The sequence below is a fragment of the Pinus tabuliformis genome, chromosome 5_1, assembly GCF_031772625.1.
Source record: "Pinus tabuliformis cultivar Carrire ecotype Pingquan chromosome 5_1, CPIR1, whole genome shotgun sequence".
Lineage (NCBI taxonomy): Eukaryota > Viridiplantae > Streptophyta > Pinopsida > Pinales > Pinaceae > Pinus > Pinus tabuliformis.
Window position 1 is genome coordinate 701033682 of NC_142305.1, and position 7996 is coordinate 701041677.

The following is a 7996-nucleotide window of genomic DNA, read 5'->3' on the forward strand; positions in this document are numbered from 1 at the left end:
TGAGAGGGTCTGCACCTATTTGAAAAGGTCATCCTCATAAGGTGCTGGTATGAGAGGTCTATCATCCACAACCTTCAAACAATGGTTTGGATTAGTTTTACTCTTATTGAATCTCAGCTTCATCAGACAGCTATCAATCCTCTCATACTACGCCCAGGGTGTTTTGCTTCAAGCCATAGAGGGCTTTCTTCCACCTGTATACATGAGATTCCCAATCATGAATCTCAAACTCCTCGGGTTGTTCCAAACCTGTGGACGTGCTGCATGAGGGGAATGGTCCCCTTATAAGATTTTCCTTCAGTACATCTCAGACATGTACCTTCATGCTCTTCTTGACTTCAGGCATCCCTATCACCATAAGACCCACATTGGGTAGGGCCCCATAGGTAGACCTCTGGTGTTATGGATGCAATATGTCAATTGACATGATCCCCAATGGACCATCCAGCAACTTGATACAAATTGCCAACCCTGAACCCATGAGAAAAAACATCATTGAAAATTCTATTTTTTAACACGTACCTTTCCATCAATGAATGCCACCCTAAAACCTTTGACTTCCATTTCCGAGATGGACACCAAGTTCTTCTTACAATTAGGTACATAAAAGAGATTCTTGTAAATGAATAGAGTTACCCTCATTTAATTGAGGGGTAACATTCCGTACACCCTTTCCGGGATAGGTGGCATCGACTCCAAGTATAATCCAATAGTTGTTTCCATCTCCACCAAATTCGAGAGAGCACCCTTCTATTCGATGAGGTGCCTTGAAGCACTATGATCAATAAGTCAGATTCCCAAATAATCTGAAGGAGAGGGCCAATACAAGATAACACTTCTTTATCTTGTCAGAAACAACATTTGATTCTTCATACCTAGGATTCATTGCTTTCTCTGAAGAGTCGGTCATTTCCTTGATGACCTACATTACCCGTCATTCCTCTGATCATTGAAGATGTCCCTGGAAAGATTGTTATCATCATCAAGTGATGTGTCCGTACCTCAAACACTCCTTTGCATAATGGTCTAACTTATTACAACCAAGGCATCCACCTTTCCTTCCACCCTTAGATGCGGACTTCCCATTGAAGTGATCTTTAGGTAGGCCATCAGAAGCTTTTGCTGCGCCATTCTTATAATATTCTCTGCTTCGACTTCACCCTCAATGAAATTAAAGAGGGATGAGGAATCCACTCATCCTTTTTTCCTTTCCCAACTGTCGTCGGGGATTACTCTTTCACTCTTGCTTGGGCATTGTCTTCACCTCAGCTCCGATACCATGTTAATTTTAGGTATGTTCTATGCTTAGAGAAATTTATTTCAATTTTCACAGTTAGCTCAATATCTTTTCCAGATTAGCAATCACATCAACAATAAAGTAAACTGCAGATAGAACATAAACATAAGTCGTAGAAGAAAAGCCAAGACAAGAGGACACAAGATGTGGTGCTAGCCACGGACAAACCCAATGTGAGGAAACCCTTGATCAATTCTTCTTATATGTTCTTCAATAGTTCAGTAGAGAGAGAGAGTGTGTGTTTACAACAAAAGTCAACACTTTGACTTATCTAGATAAGAGCATAGATCATCTCTAAGAAGATGATACATGAGATCAGTTGAAGACATGTTGCTTCAACTGATTCTCCAAGGTGACTCCTTCACCTATCGTTGTGCTGCATTTCGTCATCATGTTGCACCTCACCGGGTTGCACCACGTTGCACCCATCATCACTATGTTGTATCTTATCACGCTTCATTAATCATGACTGTACCCATGACTGTAATACATTATGTGACACTCCTGCACCATGTTGCCATACTGGCCTATGTGTAGGCTCCACCTTGCTTGCTTGTTGTCCCTTGCTTGCTTGTTGTTCCTAGCATGCTTGTTGTCCTTAACATGCTTGTTGTTGCATGCTAGTTGTCCCTTGCATGCTAGATGTAACATTGCATGCTTGGTGTATTTGCTGCTAAGTACCATACAACTGTCCCAATGTTAGTTAGTTGTCCCTTGCATGTTTCTCTCCTTCGGAGATAGATGCTCCAATAGTTCCCGATAGTTCCAACAATTCTCGGTGTTCCCGACAATTTCGACAATTCCAGACGTTCCCGACAGTTCCGACAGTTCCTGGCAGTTCCGGCTGTTCCCGGCAGTTCTGACTGTTCCCAGTAGTTCCATCTATTCTCGGCAGTTTCGGCTATTCTTGACAGTTCCATCTGTTCCCGGCAGTTCCCGACAGTTCCGGCAATTCCCGGTAGTTCCAGCAGTTCCTGGCAATTCCGGCAGCTTCGACAGTTCCGACTTTTTCCCTCTGCGTCAACTTTCTCGGTTGTTCCAGCAATTCCTAATAGTTTCGGCTTCTGCCCTTTGCGTCAGATTTCCTGGTAGTTCCAGCAATTCCTCGCAGTTCCGGCTTCTACCCTCTGCATTAGCTTTCCCGGCTGTTCCAGCTTCTGCCCTCTGGATTAGGGCAGTGTTATCGCTTAGGATCTATCCTCGTACTAGAACCCAAAGACAAGTAGAGAGGAAGAGATCCCAAGTGTGTTGAAATGACTTGAAGGCCACCTCTATTTATACTAAAACGTTGAGCACAAGTGGGGTTTATTTAGTTGCTGGCCAACCTTGACGAATTGTCCCATAACACAAATAAATTCATATCTCCATGAATACTTATCAGAATCAGCTGGATCTTTAGATCAATCCTACACCTCTTGATGAGAGGGATCCAAGAAAAATATCAGCTTCCATTAATAAGATGACCCACATGGAGTTTGGCTCTAGTTTCCAATTTTAACACTTCGAGATATCATGATCTATGAATTCCTTCAGCCCGTTGTCTTCCAACACTACCTCCATCATGTCCTTCCAAGTTATGTAATTCGAGCTGCCCTCCATGGCATACTCAAGTCTCAAACCGTAGAATGACATCCTACTCACTCTGAAGTATGAACCAACAAATTTGATTTCACCTGCACAACAAACTCGTATTCTCCTCTTCTATAGTGATTTCTTTTGTGATACCATGTAGATTTTTACTATAGATTCAAACTTCTTATGCGGTATACTAAAGGAAAATACATGAATCTACTCTACTCATCAGTGCAAACAAAAATTGATCGATGAAATCACGAAGCAGAAAAGGAAGAATTTCAATCCCACATAACACAATAATTTGTTCGGGAAAGCCACAGTTAAAATCTCGTTATTTGTATATTGCATTAACCAGAAGGTCTGAGAAGAAAATACAATGCTTGTTTAACCCGAATAATCTCTACACAAGTACAATCTCGCTCATTGAATAACAAACCAGCTGAAGCCAATACTTAGCCAAATATGTTGCCTTCCAGGTGCCTACTTTATTGCACAATTCCTAAGGGAATTGGCCCATATTTAATTGGGAAAATGCCACACCAAAACTGTGTAATCCATCATAGGCCTTCTATTAGTTAACTAGTTGAGCACTGAAGTTGCTCCCCACTCCTAGACCTCCAACTAAGTCAACTGAACTTAATTAACTGCTACAAATTGCTATGAGAATAGAATTACAATTTAATTCAAAAACAAATTAAATTGGTATTTTCTTTTTCCTATTTTTAAAAGTGACCCTCCTTTATTTTCTCCCGATAAGTGGAATCTACCTCCTTCCCCATACATTTAACTTAATTCATTCTTCACTTGCTTTTGAAAATAATTTAATATATATAAGAATCTAGTGTTAATTTGATTTTACTCTCCCAAGCTTTCAATACACTTTCATTATTAGCTTTATAGCTTTACATTTCAATCTTCAAACTCCTTATAGATTCTAATCTTTCTTTTTCCTGGCCATCGCTCTATGTCTATAAGTAGAATGCATACATCTCAAATCCATGGTCACTGAATTTTTTTTTTCACACTGGGTGGTTATGTATTTTTTTAATTTTATCAAATCAAAGCTACTTTTCTTTTTCTTCTCAAATTCTAAAAAAATTTGAAACAGTTTTCAAAAATCTTAGTCATCACTAACTTGAGTTTTGAAACTCATAATTATGGTACTCATAGTTATGGTTATAGCTAGTCATTTCTCTTCATGGAAATTTCCTCAACCATTAAGATAAAAAGCTAATTTAAATTTCCTCAACCATTAAGATAAAAAGCTAATTTTTTGAAATGTTACCTGATATAGTTATGAAATTCATGGACATCGATAAATTGCTTAAATACTATTACAACCTTCCAATCTAATAATTGTAACACTCAGCTCACCATTTAAAATATTCCAACACTACTTTTCATTGTTGCAGAGAGATTTCATCAAAAGCACAATCGATAACATCTATATTCATCAACACTTATTTCTTTGGAATTATGCAAGAACTAACTATAAGAAAAAGGACATTCCACCACCACCCTAGACTCTAGACTCCCTATTACAGTAATCCTCTACAGTAAAAATAACCCGTAAAATAAGACTATGAATTAAGAAGAAAGAACTATCCGCATGCATTGCTCTAATTTGTCTTCTCGCACTCCAAGTTCTAAATTCACAACCATTATCACACCTACAACCATCCAAATCCTTATCCATATTTTCCATCACCCAATATAGACCAACTTATAATACTGTAATTACTTAGAAATATTATATGTTACATATATAAAGTTCACATTTATATATTTGAAAATAGTGTATAAATGTTTCCCGATAATTAGAATGGCAGGCAAATAGGCATTTCCTTTTGGACTTTTCACCCAATTAACGAATCTTCGGCCACTTCGAAATGATAGTATGTTTCTACGCCTACACCAATTTGAATTCTCATATTTAAATAACTTTTGTCTGTGAGTCACTACCGTTACTCTTTAAGGTAAAGTTTTAATATAGGAAATCAATCCAAGCAATTCAACAACGTGCATGGGATTGATATTATTTTGCCGCCGCCTTTTTTTCTTTTTAACTTTTTAAACTAAAAAATTATGTCTAAATAGTTATATACATAGGTATATCCAAAATTAGAACACAATTAAAAAGAGTTGTTTTTGTGTGATTTTTTTTGGAGTTAAGAATTTAATAGAAAAATTTGATGTGAAATTTTGATTTGTATTATTTAAATCAGTTTTTGATTATATATAGATTCAACACTTGAAAAACCACTAAGACACTTCTATTGGACAAAGATTACCCATTTAACTTGTAATTTCTATAAATTCCTGCTAAATTTTAGAAAAATTAAACCTGAAAAATCCACTAAAAAAACTTCCAAAAAATTTAAAAAAACAACTCGCAATTAAAATAGTCACATTTATAAATTTAAACCCAGACCATCTCGGAACCCACGCCATTGAACCTATCTGCTAACCAACGTGTCGGGTGGAATTGGAAACTGACATGCCCATACCACATGTATCAATTAAAATAGTCACATTTATAAATTTAAACACATAGCATCTTGGAACCCACGCCATTGAACCTATCTGCTAGCCAACGTGTCGGGTGGAGTTGGAAACTGGCATGCCCATACCTCCTGTATCAATGAGCTATGCGTGTTTCGTTCCTCCACTCTTACTTTATTTCTTTCCATTTACCGTGCTAGTTTACATTCATACTTTTTGGAACTTTCCCTTTCCACATGTATAGTGGTGCCCGTTTCCGTATATATTTTTGGAATCAGCGGAGGCTAAGTCAAGAATGGCAATGGCTGAAAATTAATGGAAGAGAAAAGAAAGTATCCTGATTTAGGAATACTAATGACATTTTTCAAATTCGTTTTCAAAATTAGTGAAACAAATGAGTAAGATTGATAATTCATGAATATTTAATATAAGATTGCAATTAAAGATGGGAACTTCTAAAACTACAATAATAAATAGTACGTAAAAGTAGCACAGGTATATTTTAATTTAATTTTTAATAATAAATAATAAAAGTAGCTATCTAATTTAAATTTAAATCATACATAACGATATAACTTAAATTTTTGGTTTCAACAGAGAATGTATGTGATAAGTATTAGTATATTTAATTAAATTTTTGGTTTCAACAGAGAATGTATGTGATAAGTATTAGTATATTTAATTAAATTAGATTAGGTTTATTTTAATTCTTGATTTATCAAATCTTTAAAGCAATCAAATTTTTCAAAGTGCAAACTTTTTATTTGAGTTCGTCTAGGAGCTACATAACTTTAAATTAGTTTTTTTTAAATAATTTAAAGATGTAATTTATTATTTTTTTTTTAATTTAGTAAATAAACAATAGATTAATTCAAAAATAAGTCAATTGGATTTATTTATGATACTATTAAGTTATTATGTGATGTGAAGGTCAGTCTTTTGAAATTATGTGGGCCAAAATCCAGTGATGTTAAAGACTGGTGTGGCCAGCCATCACCTGGTGATTTTGATGGCTTAGATGCCCCATAGCTTATCTCGATTGCTGAAATCAACAATGGAAATAAAAATGCGGAGATGCCTAAATCGCTATTTAACCATAAATACCGCTAAATACTATTTTCTCAAACCAAAAATTAAGCCTAAAAGATACACACAACCTGACCCCAAAAATACAACACTGAAAAACCACGATACACACAACTTGACCCAAAAATACAACCCTGTGAAAAACCATCACAAGAGAAAGAATCAAATCATTAAATCTGTAAATAAAGTACAAATCTTTTATGATGCGCTTCCGGGTTAAAAGATTTGAGATCTTTGAGAAAGTTTTTACTTCGATCTCTTCAATACAGTGCTCTCACCGGAATTTCCAAATATCTGTTAATAAACTTAGTTTCCGAATATCTGTTAATAAATTTAGTTTCCAGATCTTTCACGTAAATTTCCAGACCAGTATTTACTAATGAATTTTGTTTTCCATTCCGTAAAAGGCCCAAAAATATAAATTAACAAATAAACTTGAAATTGCAATCCATTCCCGTGCATATGATAAAATTAACTAGATCTCCCTAGCTGGAAATCATATCATCATTCTATCGTGCAATCTAACAAAGTTCAAAACACAGAGAGTATTCGTTCATCTACCTCTAAGGTTCTTAGCAGTCATTTCTGAGGTTCTCTAGAAAAATCGTGTTATCGACTTCGTCCGTCTCAAACGCCCTTTCGACGAGTCTTTGACACTGCAAGTCACTCAGCTTGCCCACATTCACCAAATCTTCTTCCGTTTGTATCTCGCTGCGTTTGTCGCGCCCTGATGTCAAATCCTGAATGAGAACATCTGTTCGAAGTCTGGTGTAGGTCGGTTATTTCTCGAGCCTGGCCCATAACAATTCCCGCTCGTTATTTTCCCCCAAACAGAGATCTGCCATTCCAAATAAATGTATCCGCGCTCCCGTTTCTTTAATTCATCGTAGGGTTTTGAAAGATTTGCAGCTCTGCAGGAAGAGACAGAGGGTTCTCCCGACGGCTTAGACCAGGGTATTCCAAAGAAAACTCTCGGCGCTCCCGTTTCTTTAATCCATCTCAGGGTTTTGAAAGCTTTGCAGCTCTGCAGGAAGAGACCGAGGGTTGTCCCGACGGATTACACCAGGGCATTCCAAAGAAAACTCCCGGCGCTCCCGTTTCTTCGATTAAACTCAGGTTTTTGTAAGCTTTGCAGCCCTGCACGAAGAGACCGTGGGTTGTTCTGGCGTCTTACACCACGCCCTCCGCCCTCCAACGTATACGTTTTCTTATGTAATATGGTATTATGGTACTCTACGCCTTCAAATAGGTTATTTTTATATAGATTATTTTTGGTACTCTACGCCTTTAAATGTGTTAGTTTTTATATGGATTTATTATTTATCTATTTAGGTTATGAGGAAAGTATGGGAAAAAATATGGTTTTTATAATCCAAAATTAAAAATAAAATTTGACCAAGTCAGAATAACAAAAGAGGTAATTATCCTTTTTATAATTCAGAATCTATAAATAAAATTTGATCGGGAGAGAACGAATCTCACTATACATATTTGTAACTAAATGTTTGTCTGTTATATGAATTTATTTTATTCATT

At 36.3% G+C, this 7996-nt stretch overlaps 1 long non-coding RNA gene across 2 annotated transcripts in view; it reads right to left on the reverse strand.

Annotated features, from left to right (window-relative positions):
- LOC149166867 (uncharacterized) overlaps positions 1-7663 on the reverse strand; it is a 197460-nt gene extending 189797 nt beyond the window's left edge. For both annotated transcript variants that reach the window (XR_016260503.1, XR_016260504.1), the window contains exon 1: positions 7022-7663. This is a non-coding gene — a long non-coding RNA (uncharacterized LOC149166867). The remainder of the gene's footprint in view (positions 1-7021) is intronic.
- Between the last annotated feature and the right edge of the window lie 333 nt (positions 7664-7996).